The sequence below is a fragment of the Cupressus sempervirens genome, chromosome 2, assembly GCF_028749045.1.
Source record: "Cupressus sempervirens isolate cs-2001-9-10 chromosome 2, ASM2874904v1, whole genome shotgun sequence".
NCBI lineage: Eukaryota > Viridiplantae > Streptophyta > Pinopsida > Cupressales > Cupressaceae > Cupressus > Cupressus sempervirens.
In genome coordinates, this window is record NC_143119.1 from 501,225,025 (window position 1) to 501,242,529 (window position 17,505).

Genomic DNA, 17,505 nt, shown 5'->3' on the forward strand with positions numbered 1-17,505 from the left:
GACAAAAGATCCATATCAGCATTTAAGATGCAAAGGGACCACAGAGTAAAATGTACCAGTCACTACCGAGTTACCTACCTTACCAAGTAAGGTCAGGTTACAAACTCTACCGAGTGAGGTCTAGAGTAACTAAATCTTATATGGTTACCAAGTCATGAAAGACTCCACTGAGTAATTAATGCTTGTGAATTGGATGATAGATTGTCAATTTGATCTAACATTCATACCAGGCATTTATGGAAAAATTTGATAAAAGGAATAAAATCGAAGTCATTTTTTCACCATGAATTTTCAAGCTATTTGCACAAAGTGATCTTCAAGAGAATTCAAGCGATTTGAGAAAATTGTTACCAAAAGTTTTCAAATTCTCTCAAACCCTACCAAGTGAAGATGGAAGCTACTAGTATGAAAGTGAAATGAGGATTAGACATGTTGGTTCATGGTGTAGAATGGAAGGCATTGGATTTCAAGCTCACTCCTACAGTCACAAAAACCCTAGAACTGAGTGGAGTGCAATCTCAAATCCCTCCCAAGGTACTATTGATCAACGATATTTGTTCTCATTTTAAATGTTTGATTCAAGATATTGGTACACTAGAAATGGATGAATGTTTAAAGGAGTTATACATTGACGGTGTATTGAAACCTGAGCACAAACATCTCAAGGCTAAAGGTTTAACCCATATTCCTCACATGCCACAAATTTCCAAGTGAAATGGATAAGGTTTATCCTTACTTGTGTGCACAATGGTCAACTATGGTTAGAGCAACCAATTTTGATAACAAAGAAGATGATCCACAAGATCATTGATCTCCCAATGTTGGCAAAAACTAAAACGGATAAAACCCTAGGTCCCGAGTTGAACTAGAGAAGAAAACCTTAGCTAAGTGGGATGGAAGGAGAATGAAGATAAGTAGTGTCACTAACATGAAATTGAAGTTTGGTATTCATGTCATTGCACACAAGATCTATAGTTCAAGTAGAATGAACAGTGTGTCTTGCAAAGCAGTTGACTGGCATACAAGGTAGTCAAGAATAACCTTTCTCTTGACCTTGTCAAGCTACTATGGAATTAGTTCAAAAATAACATGGAGAGCATCAGGAAATCAAATAACAATCCATGTAAGTTTGGCTCACTATTGACATGTTTATTCTTCTATGTTTAGAAATTCTTTCCATCAAAAGGTATTTTTATTTGGAGGAAAGATGTGCGAGTACTCTATCAAATTAATGAATACATTACTGAAATGGGAGAAAATTATACTAGTATCATGGATAATTATTTTGATGAATTCAAGGAGAAAATGAATAATAGATTCTAAATCCCCAAGAAACTAGTTGAGGACTATAAAGATGTTGTTTTTTTTATGGTGGATAGTGATAAGGTATACATTCAGGTAGTTAGACCTAGAATTTCATGGGTGAAACCTCTAGGATATGAGGTGAATATTGATGAAACAAAAGATATAATTGAGGCATTGATAAATGAACCACTTGATCCCAAAGTAGCTTATTTTTGCAAATGTGATGAGGCTAAGGCCAAAATTGAATTGGAGATCAAGCTCCCTCAAGCAGTTAACAAAGGAAAGAAGAGGATTGCCTAGTCGAAAACAAGTTCCACTCTCATGTTGACCAAGGGAAAAGGTGAAGATGAAGATGTAGAGGATGAAGAATCAAAGGAAGAGGAGCCATTGAAGAAAAAGGGCAAGGTAATCATTACCAAGCCTACCAAGACATCCACTACAGTGTTCACCAAGAGATCCTCTAGGAGGATTTTAGACAAAGAAGGATGGACATAATTTTCAAGAGGTCTCCACCTACATTTGAAGAAAGAATGAAAGAATTGGAATCAAGTTCTGGAATAACAAACTTCAAGGCTTTGAAATATGAAACCAAAATAGTAGGTGAGCAAAAGAAGATTGAAGATATATTGATATCCAAGATGGGTAAATGGAAACACTCACCTAATTAGCTTACTCAGTAGATTCTAGATGCATTAATGACCGAAATCAAGCCAAGATGGGAACAAACAATGAAAACTACAAAGGATATTCATGAACAAACCTTGAGGTAGCTTATGCCAAATTTGAATGACAAAGAGGTAAAAGAATCATTGAAGAAAAATGAAGAAAATTTGACTTTAAGATTCAATACTTGTCTTATTTTGTTGAATGAAATAGAGCATGTTGTGAAGAATGCAACAAATACATGGAAGAATGTCTATCTTCTTCATAAACTGAGTGATTTTCTAGTTAGTATAAGTGGCAAGGATAATTATGATGATAAAAAAAAAGATGAAGAGAAAGATGATGAAGAAGTGACTCATTCTGATAATGTTGACGACGAAGCAGAACAAGAGCAAGAGGCTACCAAGGAAGATACACAAGATGTTGAGGAAATTGACCCAGTTAAGATTGTTGCAGTGGTTATAGCCTCACTTCCTCACTCTCTAAGCAAAAAATTGATAACATCAAGCACAGAGACAACCTCAGTAGGATTGATTGTGACCAGCAATGCTAGCACAAGCATTCAATCAATCTTTGCACCGGTCCAACTCAACACATCATTGACTGAAGTACCAAGCACTTCATCTACTAAGCTACAAGTTCTACCCTCTACATCAATTTTGGCTACAATAGGTATTTCTACTAGTATTTCAACAATGAGTGTAGTATTCATTTTTGTAGCAAGCCCTACTATTCAACTATTGTTTCCATTCCAAGTACACAAGCAATAAGTGCAAGGATAGTTGAGACCAAGCCTCAATCGAGCACAAAATTTTTGGGTAAAGGTAAAGAAAAGGAGGAGGATATAGATCTTGATGAGGAGATTTTTATTCCCAAATGGGACATCTCATATCTAACTCCAAATTAGATGCAAACCTTTGGTGAACTTCTACAAAAGAAAGCCAAGCAACAAAGGCTAACAGAAGAAAGAAACAAAGAGTCAAGATCATTGAGGATGCAAAGAATATTCCACTAGAGGCTATAGGTATAGAGGTTGATACTTCTTAACCAATTTTGTATCATTTGGTAGAGGTGTTCTAGAAATATAATGAAGATTTGAATGGATAGGATAAACTATTACAAAGAGCTAAGAAAAAGTTTGAGAATTTTATAACTTATTGCTCAACAGATTTCCATTTGCCAAGTAGAGTTATCTACTATTTTAGGCTCTCTAGAAACTTCTTGTATTAATGTATCATTACTTTTTGGAAAATTATGTGATACATCAATTTTTACAAAGAAATAAAAGACAATTTGTCTAAAATTGATGAAGATTTGAAGGCAAGTGCACAACAGTTGCAACTTGACCCAAGTTCTAGCTCTACTCACTTCAATAGAATGATATTTATGACATATATGTAGGCAAAACTGCTCAAAGAAGAAGCTAGGATCAAATCAACTTTGATAGATATCCAGAATATGATTCTCCCTAACATGGATGCACTGCAAAATCATATTGCACATTCAAAAACCCTCATCCATGACAATAATTTCTCTATTATAGACCACATGATTGAACTATCAGTAGAAGTGCAGGTTGCATTGCAAACATTCAGGGTCTTGCAAGAGAATAGGGACAAGACTTTAGCACTCATGCTAAAGGTACATTCATAATTCTTGTCTCATTTTGGCATTACTATGTAATTCATATAGCATAAATCTTTGGCATTAATTTCAAAAAGGGGGAGAAGATATGACAAGTTATAAGGAGATAAAAGGGGGAGAACAAGGAGATATAAGGGAGAGAAGATGCGAGAAGATTGGATAAGATGTAAAAAGAGGAGAAAATTGAAGGAAAATTGCAAATTGTAGAAAAGAGATGTAAATTATCTATATAGTATACTATATATTATAAATGGGGGAGAATTATCATGTATAGAAATGTATCCTTTATAAAACCAATTTTGAAAAATCTCAAAAAAATAGTATACTCTATCGAGTTGGAAACATAAGGTGATGGATAATTTAGTTTTGACTGATAAGTGTTTTTGTCACTAATGCCAAAGGGGGAGATTGTTGAAATTCTAGTCATGTTTATTATTAGTGACATACACTTATTCAGACTATGAGTTCATTCTGAGCTTATTGTATAGTTAATAGTGTTAACCAAGCATTTTAGTTGTTACCGAGTTCTATAGTTGCTACCAAGTCCTTTGGACAAATTTTAGTTTGCACCAAGCAGTTACTACAGAGTTGATGATCAATAGTGTAAATTGAGTATCTCATTTTATGTCAAATTTACTAGTGCAAATTGAGTTGTGCAGTGCTTATCAAGTTCACAGTTGATGTGATGTAAGTCTGGCATTAACCAAGTGATTCAATTTATACTGAGCTTGAGGCGATAGTGTTGACTGAGCTATGCAGTGTGAATCAAGTGATTCAGTTTATATGCCAAGTTTCATAGTATTCACCGAGTCACCAATGTAGACTGAGTTCAAGACTACTTGGAAGTGATCAGTATGGACCGAGCTTCTATGTCTATCAAGTGCATGATGATGTCAAGCATTGACAGTGGATGTTGAGTATCAAAACCTCACTGAGTCAATCTTCAGAACCTGAGTTTCTACACTTTGGCTCACTTTGTAATATTTGTGTAAACTTGTATTATGGCCGACTTTGTAATTATGTAATTGGATTGATATGTGTAATGTATTGTATCACATCCAAATCATCATGGAAGTAATGTAATCATCAAAGAAGAGTGGAAGAGTGAATTATAAAGGCTACAAGTGTATAACAAGCAACAAAGATATACCTATCACAGTAAGGTGATTTGTACACTCAGAGGAATCTCATTCAACAAACCAACTTGTAGTTTAGAGCTTAGCTACTACTTCATCCTAATAAGTGGATCAGTCAAATCCTTTAACAAGGTAGACCTAACCATCTTATGTAAATCATTTTACTGAGTGTATACTTCATTGTTATGTTTGTAAATCCTTTTGCAAGGTGGACCTAGCAGTCCTTATTGCTCCTAACAGGGAAGATCATTAGAAGTGATCATTGTAAGCCTTAACAAGCCAACTTTATACTACAATACTAAAGCTTGTGGATATCATCCCCACCCCAGTTTTACTTTCTATTTGGAAGGTTTTTGGGTCACCAAATCTTCTGTTAAAGTGTTATGATTGCTCTCATGTTTTTCAGTTTCTCATGCATGCAATTAGATCAGGATATACATAAAGGATTAATTGCTAATCAAGGATAAAAGTTTTATAAAGTTTTAGAAGATACTAATTCACCCCTCCCCTCTCAATAACTTAGCTTGTCATAATATTTCCAACACATTGGGGGAAATTTCTTGTAATTGTTGTTTGGATTTGCTGTGGTTTTTGGACCTCTAATGTTGGGTGAGCATGGAGTTCATTTCTCTGGCAGTTAATCTCTAGTTGCATGGACCATTTCTTATCTTTGTTTGATGCATCATAATTTTGAAGAGGATGCGGTCACAAGTGTTTGACATGCTTTTTTTTAGGGACAACTCTTGTCAACTCGAGTGATCCCTCCTCCTATGTTGATTTTTTAGCACGATTCTAAGCCCCTATCTATGCATTGGCTTTTAAATATTTTTTGGCCTTTATATTTGGCCATGTCTCATGACTTTTCATGTGAATTGAGTGTTCCCCCTTTTTCTTTGGCCCACACACTCATACTTATTGGCACATTGATTGGAGGCACCTCCCTCTGTCACCTGCAATTAAACCTTTGCATCCGTAGTTTTATGACCATTATGGGTATTTCTTATGGCTTTCTACAATTTTCATCTTTTGAATGATGGTTTTAGTTTTGACATGGATCATTTTGAGGGTTCCTTCAGCTTTTTTTTTCTTTTTTCCATGTGATTTGGCACCTGTAGATTTGAGGACGTCTTTTTATTAGCTCCATCTTTTGCAGCATTGTTTGGAATTTTTTTGTTATTAAAACTTTTTTTTATTGTGTGAATTTTTTTATAACACTTTTCCAAACATGCTCATATTTGGCCACCAGATTTTTACTCTGACACCAACCCTTTGATCCAATGATAGTGACTTTTCATCATCTTGTTTTATTTCTGGCAACTAGATTTTTTTTGGCAGGGGTCATTTTTATGGAATTTTTTTCCTCAACATCTATTTGCCCATCAAATTTGGGCTCATCACTTGCTGAAATCAGTGCCATGTCAGCACTACATCAGCATATCCTATTACCTCTTCAAGCTCTGTTTGGACCTACCTTCACATTTTTCACTCATATCTCAGGCATATAGACTTTGTTTTTTGAAAATAAGATATCATTGAAAAGATAGTTCCAAGCCCGTCATAGTGGTACAATTAGTTTTTAGTTTTTATGCTTTTTTATGACTTTTTCTACTATCAAAGTCAGGGATATAGTTTTGCACTCTAGGGGGCATATCTTGAGCATTTGATCTCCAATTTGGGAATTATTTATATTGTTGGAAAGTTCTTTTCGAGATCTTATTAGTGATGCTAGTTGTTTTTCTAGATTCTACCCTAGGCACATTCTATTCAATCTTTTGCATTTATGTATTCTAGTGGATATCTTGATTATTTCAAGTATGGGGATCCATTTCATCATTTCAAATGATTCATCATGACTTGTACTATCTATTGTATTAGTCTTATGTATCTTTTGGTCTATTTAGACATTATTTGCATGCATTATTGCAAATACACTAAGATAAAGTGCCATGTTGCATCTATATTTTTGTTTTAGTTGTTTTGTCTTGTTTTTCCTTTTGATTTGAGCAGTGTAATTTGAGGACACTCATGCAATTTTTTTTATTCTTGGGATTCACCATATCTTGTTCCTTATTGTACATGTAGTACTCTGATTAAAGTGCCATGGGGCATTGATGTTTTGTCTTTGCTTTCCATCTTCCTTTGTCTAGTGAGTGTCCCTTCCGAGACATCAGCCTCATGACGTGTCTAAGATTGATCACCTTAGTACACACATATGTACTCTTTTGTGCATCTTGATTGTGGTTCTTTGACATACAGTTCTTTTGGCCCACTTTTCTAGTTTCTTTTCACCTCACCCTTGTCTGCATTAGGGGGGTTCTTTTGTTGTTTCTCATGCTTCCTTGGTTTGATTAATCATCTCTTCAGGTTTTGGTATTTCATGACATCTATATCTTCAAGTTTAGTTGTTTTCCTTTGTGTGCCTCCTGATTCGATTAAGAATACAATCTCCTCTACTTGGTTAGGTTCTATTTTAGTGGGGGTTCTTTAGATCAACAATTACTTTTGATAGAGCTTTGCAGCTTCTACATGCTTCAGTGATGTTCTTCATGATCATCTTTTATTCCTATCTTCTGGGACATTCCCTAGTTTGGAGGCTTTTTTAGTCCTTCACTGGTTTTCTTTTAGCATGTTTTCCATCTCTTTTTGGAGTAGGTTTTTTCCCATGTAGTTTTCTCTATTTCTCCTCTTTTCAAAGATTTAGGGTTTTGATATCCTTTATAATGATGATCTCTCTTTGTAATTATCAACCAAATCATTTTTGATAATGGGAATTTATCTTTTTGATCATCAAGAATGTCTCATCTATGGATATGACAATTCCAGCCTCCATAGCTTTTTCTTCTCTCTTTCTGTGATAGGTGTTTGCAAGTAGGTGATTCTTGGGAGTTGTGGGGTTTTTTCATCAACTTCAATATTAAATACTTAGGACAGGCTCCAAGTTTACAAAGCATAACTAACTCATATGACAATACAAGAGTGTGTGTACTTAGATATAGGTCCATGTTCTAACCAACTATCTAAACCCAAGAGTGCACATGCCAACTCCCATGGATCAAAGCACATGAATGCAATCTCCAAAGTTTGCTAGTAAATCAAGAACACATGACCAGTAGTCACCAAAATGGTTCTAATTCCAAGATGACATCTTCAAACTCTATGCACACTTAGGAAAAGGTTGTCTAATATTTCTCAAACACATTCCCAAATGTGTGAACAATTACTCTAAAAATTCAAGCATAAAGCCCATGCATATAGGAGCATTGACTTCCCTAGGATGCTCCTACATCAGATAGCCTAGGTGCAAAGAAAATATGTTCTTAATAGCTAGAAGAACATCTTTCAATGTTCAACACATAAACCCCAAACTATTTCTTCACATACATGTCTTCCACCACACCAATTTGTACACTCTTTCCTTTATTCCACTTCTACAACTCGATTCTTGAAATTGTCTTCAATGTAAAATAGATATGCTTTCCACGTTGATTTCTAACCCTTTTAGAATCCCTTAATTCAACTTGGCTACCAAAACTCAAGTTTCTCCTACCAAATTTTACATTCTACAAAGGAATCAGGGAATGCTTTATGCCACCCTTCTCAATAGTAAACACATTCTTGACATAGTTATTCATAGCTCTACAATCATATTGCCAAGGTCTACCAAGTAATATGTGATAAGAACTCATGTCCATAATATCACACAACACTTGAACCTTATACTGCCCAATCTGAAAATCAACAAGACATTGCTCCCTAACTTCCAAAGCATATAAATATTGTAATCAACTAATCTTATAAGGACAAGGATATCACATTTTCTTCAAACCAAGATTCTAAACCATCTCCTCAATAACTAGGTTATCAGTACTACCATCATCCACAATCACATTATAGATTTTACCTTTAGAATTACAATGAGTCCTAAACAAATTCCTCCTTTGATAAGGTTCCAATATCTTCTTACCAAGCAACACTCTTTGAATTAGCAAGTTATCCCCATCCTGCTTAGGTTCATTCACCAAGTCTTTGGCCTCTTGCACCACATCTATAACAAGTACCCATAAATGCACCTTCATTTTTCTCTTCTACTACTTAGTAGGTTTTGTTTCAACTTCTGCAATCTATTTATTCTTCTCAAAATGTTCCTTCTTTTCCTTTCCTTGGGAATTACCTTGATATCTTCTCTTTAACTTTTCTTCTTCCCTCAGAGCATACTGATAAGCATCCTCAACCAAAGTAACATTCAACATACCAATCTCATCCTAAATATTTAATCTCAAGCCATTTATATATCTAGCCACCTTTTCTTTAGAAAACTCTCTGCACCAAGATTGAATAGTTAACTTGTAAAACTTCTCGGTGTAATCTTTTACATTCATATCCTTTTGCTTCAAATTCTACAATCTCTTAAACAATTCAAGTTCATAATCAGTAGGAATGAACTTCGCCTTCAACTTTATCATGATCAACCTTAAATGAGTGATTTTTATTTCACTTTCTTCTTCTTTATCTCTTTATAATTCCTTCCACTATAATGCAACATGTCCTTTCAGCTTAGTTGGTGCCAACCTCACTCTGAGCAGATTACCAATATCCTCTAACTCAAATTAGTCTTCCAATTCACTAATCCAATCAATTAGGTCCTCAATATTCAAAGTACTTGATAAATTAGAAACATCCATCTTGTGCTTTGGCTTCAACTGAGATCCAGATCTGCCCAACTAACCAGTCCTATCTTCCATAAGTCTCTCCATTAAATAATGTATGTCTTCCCCACTAGATCTAACAACTTCAAAGTCTTCAAGAGCTTCCTCATAACCATCTTTAGTTCCACATGTCGAGGTACACTAGCAATAGCTCTCATGATCTCATTCTTCATCAACTCCATCTCAGATTTGAAATCTGATCGAACCTTCTTAAAATTTTGGTCTCCACAGCATCACAAAGATAATAAATTGCACTAGGGTTCAATCTTCTCAAATACATCTTCCAAGATCTTTTCAAACCCAAAGCACTAAATCCATAAGATCAACTCACTCTGATAACCTCCAACTAGATCAAACCTTCTCTCTAATACCACCTAACACAATGCAAGGTAACAAAATCCCCAAAGGAGATGTCCTAACCCCAAACAATTAACCACACAATAGAATATATACAATAACATAGATATTTAGATCCAAAATAACATCGATTCTTATAATATAATCATAAGATTTCCATCCAACATGCCCTGTTGTAAGGCCTTCTAGGTTATGACCAAATACAAAGCAATTACAATAGTAATTTTGCAAGACCTCATAAGATATAAACCCTAGCTAGAACATATCTACACTATGGTAGAGAACTCCAAGAATAATCTCAACTTCTTTTCACAAGCCACCAATAAACCTCCTTGTTTCCCAAGTTGTAGATACTAGCTCTGCTCAACTTTGCTCCTCTCAACTACTCCTCCATGTTGAACTGAATAATGATCCAAAACTCCAATAGACCCTCACTTATACTAAACCAATCCACACAAAAAACTCACAACCATTACATTAAATAAACACTCACATTAAATACCCCCTCAAGCCACAAGTCGACTTGGCTACAAATATTAAACACATGAAAGTAAATTAAAAACTTAGGACAGGGCCCAAGTTTACGAACCATAACTAAATCATATAAAAACACAAGAGTACACTCTCTTAGACATAGGTCCATGTACCAATCAACTATCCAAATCCAAGGGCACACTGCCAACTCCCATGGATTGGACCTCATGAATACAATCTCCAAAGTCAACTAATAAATCAAGAACACACAATCAATAGTCACCAAAATGGTTCCAACTCCAAGATGATAACTCCAAACTCTATGCACACTTAGGACAAGGTTTTACAATATACCTTAAATAAATCTCCAATCACGTGAACCATAACTCCACAAATTTGAGAATGAATCCCCTACATACAGGATCATTGATTTTCATAGGATGGTCCTACATCACTTTTTGTCAAATTTAGTTGTATTAATGGTGACCACCTTTCTTTGAATACAAAAGATATTATTTTTCTTACAACTATATAACTATAAATCACACCTTAGTGTCCAATGGGTACACCATAGAATTATGGAAGGTCAACTAAGTCTTTGTTCCTTTATTTATCTTCCCTTCCATCCTCTATATATCTCTTTATTTCTCTATCAATCTATCTCACCATTTATATCTCTTTCTATCTTTCCCTCTCTAGTTATCTTTCTTTATTCATCTCTATCTCAATCTTCATCTTACAATGACATCTATAAACATGCCTTCCCTTCTCTTATTTCTATAGATTCCTCTCATCACTCCATCTATAGATATGTCTCCCACTCTCTATCCATCTCTCTCCATCACTCTAATCATATACATTTAAATCCTTACATCTTTATATGTCTTCCCCTATCTCTCCCCCTCTCTCTCTATCTTGTTATCCACTCATCTCTCTCTATTCCCTATATATCCCTCCACCACCCCCCCCACCTCTATCTCACACACACAAAATATCTCTATCTTTTTCTATCATTAGAGTCATCCCTCTCTCTTTATTTATTACTTCCTATCTTTATCTTAATATTTCTCTCACATTATTTCCTTATGTATCATATACATATATGTTTATATCTTATACATATACTTCCAAAGGTGTATCTTCTCACCAAGGATGGTTACTAACTCACCAACTCCAAGAAAGGTCACTCATAAAATCAAATATTACTAATTCAAGAGGTCAAAACACAACAATCCAAGGTGCAAACAAGCTTCCAATAGCGAGGTAAGTGAACTAATCTGACCCAGATCAACCAAAGAGGACTGGAAATGATAGGATAACAAATTGAGAAGGTTTTCAACTAAAGAATTCAATTTTCTTGTTCATTTTAATTGACCAACTAGGTGTATCAATAGATTTTTTTCATAAATCAGGCGCGCAAGATAAAACACAGGGAGTTCAAGAAAATGTCTACAAGCAATGGATAAGGGACAAAGAAACCTTGTGCATAAACAAGAATAGTGTCTTAGTATGAATCCTATCCCTAGAACCACTACTATCTATGTTCTCAAAATTTTTTCCAATCATGCACATAGTCCTAGAAAAGAAATTTTGGGCTTTACTATGGTTTTTAGTAATAGTCAACTCTACAACTCTTGCAATCTCAAGTGGGGAAAATTCAGTCCCAGTGCACCAAGGTTTTTATGCATTCTGAGAATTTAATCAATTGGAGATGCTGAGGAGATCTGATAGCCCAACAAAATAGTACTCCCGTGGATGTTTCTTCAACAAGGACATTCATATAGCAGGTGTTTCTACCATAGCAAAAATGACTATTACGACTTGAGGTTTTGTCTACATGGTTTACCCAATACAAGGAGTGTCCACTATGGTTAACCCTCTCTAATCAAGGAAGACTCACAAAATTGGACCACATGGGAACTTAGTTTGGATTCAAGGGCTCCAAGTTTTTGATGTTCCCAAAAGAGAATAGAGCATACTCCTCTAGCCTCTTCACCTCACCCAAAAATAGCAAAAAAATTCATTGACACACTAATTTGAAACCACTTCACTGAGGTTCAGAAAGCCAACAATAATCACCACTAATCCCAAGAGAGAAAGTACCAACAAATGTCAAAGACAAACCAAGCGAAATAATGAAATAATTTCAAATCCTTCCCTACCTACAAGGGGATATATCATCAAGAAGAGCTTCACATGTAAGGAAAGAGAATGAAGCCCACTCTCTCAAAATCACCACAAATGGTGTTCATAGGGCCTAATTACTATGTGAAACATGTATGCAAGAAAGAAAATCTAGGTCCAATTTTAGAGCACCAATCAAAATGTGAATTATGAAAGCATGTAAAACACTCAAGCCAAACACATGAGAGGTTAAATTATAATTCCAAATTCCAAATATTATAAATATGTATAAGAATACCTCTAATCCAAAGTAACACACACGTATCACTCCCCTAATCTAATGAACCAAGCAAGTGCTCTAAGCAAACCACAAGCAAACAAATATAAGATAGATTTGTCTTATACAAACCCTAGGGTTAGATCTCAAAATTTGATTGTTAAGAGTAATAATAACCAAAAAATAATGCAAATGAAAACTCACATAATGCATTGAACCATGTGAAAATTAAATGCATATTTATCATCAAATGCCTTTTTTTTAATTTTTAGTTTTTACCTAGTCAACAAGATTGGACCTATATCCCATGAATTTGGACTGAAAACCCTAAATATAGAAAAGAGACCCCTATTAAAAAATAGAAACCTTTCTAAAAATATTATAATTTTAGAAAAATATTTTCATTTGTGTCTTAGGGACCCATTTTGTCAAAATAGACCAGTTTTTTAAATCGAGTGTTTGAGCCCTCATATGATCTCTAAACTCAAAACACAAAGAAATAACCCTATTTATAATTTAGAGTCTTTACCAAAAATGTAGAAATTTCCAAAAAAATTGCTAATTTGAATGATTTTTTATAAAAAATAAAAAATATATTAAAAAATATGAATTATCTTAGAAAAATATGAATTTTCAAATGACACTTCTATGATATGTCACTTACCTACAAAAATAATTTCAAACAAAAATACCAAGCCATTTGGGAGATATGATCAAATCTTTAAGATCTAGGGTTTTTCATCGAGGGTTAGCTCCAAAAATAGCCAAAACTAGCATGGAAATGTGGGTTGCCCCAAGGTGGACACCAAAAAATGTTTGCTAAAAAGTTGACACGCTTCTATGAATCATTATACCGAAGATTGCTCAAGAATGAGATCTCAAATTTTGATCCATAACTCTCTATTCATTGAGTGCAAGGGTTTGTAATGGAGGCCCTCAATTTGACTTAGTTTGTGCCCATGCAAGTACACCATAAAATGAGAGATTCAAAGAGAAAAAGAAAGAGTGTTAGTCTCCATGATCATCAAATATGCATGCAAATGAATATGCAAGATAATCTAAATGATAACAATGCAAATCAATGAATAAAAAGAAATATAATCTATGAAAGGAAATAACAATGTAATATTAATCTATGAAGCAAATATGACTCTAAGATGATATGAAAAAGTAAGGATGAAGCATGATGATGGAAGCCATCAATGCATGAGAGAAGTAGAAAAGAAGAAAGAAGTTGCAATGAAGCTCCAATATCCAAACCCTAAGGCTCAAACCCTAATGCTCAAACTCCTCCAAAATCACTCTCAAAAACCTATAGCATAACAATAAAATCTTCCTGTATAGCAACTAACATCTATTCTTCTTATTATTCTTATTCTTCTTATGAAAAGGAGAGGGTTCCTTATATAGTCAATTGTGGAGGTGGGAGGCTTCTCACAACCAATATGGGATAATAAGGTTTGATCCATGTGAGACAAAATTCCACCAATGAGAAAAGATGAGTGTTTGACAAGAAAGTGGAAGGAGAAAATTAGGATTCTCACTGAGAAATATGTGCATTTAAGTGTAGAGAAAAAGAATTTTTATTTATTTTTATTTAATTTCTTTTCTTTTTCAACATAAGGAGAGATTTAAGTGGGGATTCTATTTATTTAACTAAAAGAGGGATTTTCTTTTAATTAAAGGGGATTATTTTATTTTATTAAAAGAGAATTTTTTAAAATTAAATAGGAGCTATTTTATTTAATTAGAAGAGAAGTTTTCTTTTAATTAAATAAGATTTAGAATAAGATGATCAAACCTTAGGAAATATTGAAATAATTGAATTAATTGCAATTTGATCAAGAACAATGATTTGAATTGATTTAATAAAATATTGCAATGTATTGATTCAGGAAATTGATAAATTGAAGAATGGGGGCCCATAGTCTAGGCAACCATTTTAGGGTGTATACATTTTCCCCTCTTTGCTAAGGTGTGATTATTTTGGAAACACATGTAGTCAAAGAATGTAGTTGAAGTGTGAGGTCAATTTGTGATCACATAACAACACAGATGTGTAGTCAACTTAGGAACACATCAAGACAAAGAATACAAATTTTGATAATAATTGTGTCTTCCCAAAGATAAGGTTGCCCCAGGTGGAACAAAGATTAATAAAGCTAAATGAAGGATTGAACTTTGATAGGTACGGCCCCCTCTTGTTCGAAATTGAAATGAAATAGAGGAGAAAAAACAAATTCTTAAATTTGATCAAATCAAACTAAAGATAATGTTCTTGATATAAAATGAAAAATATAAGGATCAAAAAACCAAGGTAGATCATTAAGAATAAAAGATTATGCCCCAAAGTTGAATTAGAAGAAAAGAAGTGGGGTGAAAGAAAATGGAAGATAGAAGTTTGGAAGAGATGGAAAAAAATGGCAAGAAGAAAGATAATTTGCCTCAAGAAAGAGAATGTCGCAAAATTAATAAACTATTTAAGATAGAAAATTTTGATTGAGATCATGAAAGAAGATAAGAAAATAAAGATCAAGACATGACCACAGTTGATTACAAGTCCAAAATAAAGATGACGGAAAACCCTCTCAAACTCATAATGCAACCTAAAAATGCAAAGTAACATGAAGTCTAACAATGAAGGCTACATAAAAATACAAAGGTGTACTTGCAATAGAGCAACTATAACATAGGATTTTGTGTTCATCATTCATTAGAGAATGTGAAGGAACTTATTTTCATTAATGGGCCATTATTAATAGACATCAAAAAATCACACAATCATCACTAGTCACAAGTGCAACTATGAAGATATGAATGTGATATATATCAGATTAGAATGTGGGAAGATTCTAACTTAAGCATCAAATAAAAAAAGGTCAAGATGACTTTGATGTTAGTTTACCCACTTTAATGTAGAAAAACCACACTGGCATCAAGGCATAGATGTTGAGATGACCATAAGAATAGTTGTGCAAAAATAGTCAAGGATGATGCCTCAAATTTCCTAAGTGTTTCAAGGGGACAACATGAGACACTCTAGAGTTTTAACACCACACCCACAAGCAAAAAGCAAAGAAAAATATGCCTCATGTCCCAAGTCCTCTAGCCATGCATACTAGAGAGACTTTTTAGACAAGGACACTCAAAAAAGATCAATAACAATCAGCAAAAAAAGAAAAAAAAGCATGACATAGCTCAAGCAGTAAGTATTTGTGTTTAAAATTTTAAGTGTGTTAACTGGTACTGAGTTCTGAGGATAAGGATTGAATGCTTGCAAGTGGGTAGGATCACATGATAAAATTGGGTAAGGCCAAACCAGCAAGTGTTGAAAAACACTCAATGTCAGGGGTGTTATTGGAAAATATAGTTGGTGTGGTGTTGAAAAACACTATTTGTGAGGTGTCTTAAAGACTAATGCATCCAAGAGACCAAAGTTAACATAGTTATGCCCCCTAGACAAAGACAAAGACCAATTCCAAACTAAGGCAACAAGGACAAGGCATGATGGAGGAAGGCTAAGTGTTGAGGACATGCACTAAGAAATAGGGGTGCAAAGGAAGTGCCTATTTCTAGGTTTTCACCACTTGGATTTTATTGCAATTTTTTGTTTTTTGTTTTTTATTTTTATTTTTGAATTTTTGAATTTTTTATTTTATTTTTTTATATTTTTTTATTTTTGGAATATATAATTTTTTTGGAGATACATCAAAGGGCCTATTGCTAGGTTTTCACTAAGATTATCACTTTTCAAGACATTTTCTGATTTTTAGTATTTTTTACAATATATCATTTTTTTAGATTTTCTAAAATATATCTTCTTCTTTTTGGATTTTTGAAATATATCATTTTTTTTTGGATTTTTTAGGATCAATAAATATATATACAAAGGATGCCCCCGGGCATCATGGATAGAACTTCTTCAAGTGCAAGACATTGATAGGATAAGGGAGTTGCTCTCCCTCTTCTGTAGATAGTAAAAAAGCATTAGACCCAAAAATTATTGTAATGATGTAAGGTCCAAGCTAATTAGGTTCAAATTTCTTCTTTTGATCTCTCTATTATTGATTCTTAGGATTTTCATGTAGGACAAGATCTCCCATCTAGAATACTCTAGGGTGAACCTTTTTGTTGAAGGTTTCGGGCATGAGTTTTTGATAAACCTCATATGGTCAAATGATGCTTTACATTTCTCATCTAGAAGTTCTAACTCTTGAAGTCTCATGGCACAATAGTCTTCATCTATAACTAAACCTTTGAGAGAAAATCTAATTGAATGAATCTCAACCTCTAAAGTTAACATTGCTTTAGTACCATATGTGAGGGCAAAAGGAGTAGCCCCAGTAGGAGTATGAATACTCATTCTATAGGCCCACAAAGCCAGATTTATCTATAAATGCCAATCTCTGCCACTCTTATGAACTATTCTATGTAGGATTTTTAGAATGGCCTTATTTGATGCTTCTTCTTGACTATTTCCTTGTGGAAAGTAAATAGAGGACCAATGTTGTTTAATCTTGAATCTCTTGCAGAGTTGTTTAAGGTCCTTATTTTTGAACTAGCCTCTATTTTTGGTGATAATTTTAGAAGGCACTCCATATCGATAAATGATATGGTTTAGAATGAATAGAGAAACTATCTTTCCTGAGGCAACCAAAAGTGGGATAACTTCTACCCATTTAGTAAAGGAATCAGTAGCAGTGATAATAAGCTTGTGTCCACCTGATGAGTTGGGATGAATTTGCCCAACAAGATCAAAGGCCCAACACTAAAATGACCAATGAGAAATAGAAGGAATGAGCTCCCTACCTGGATCATG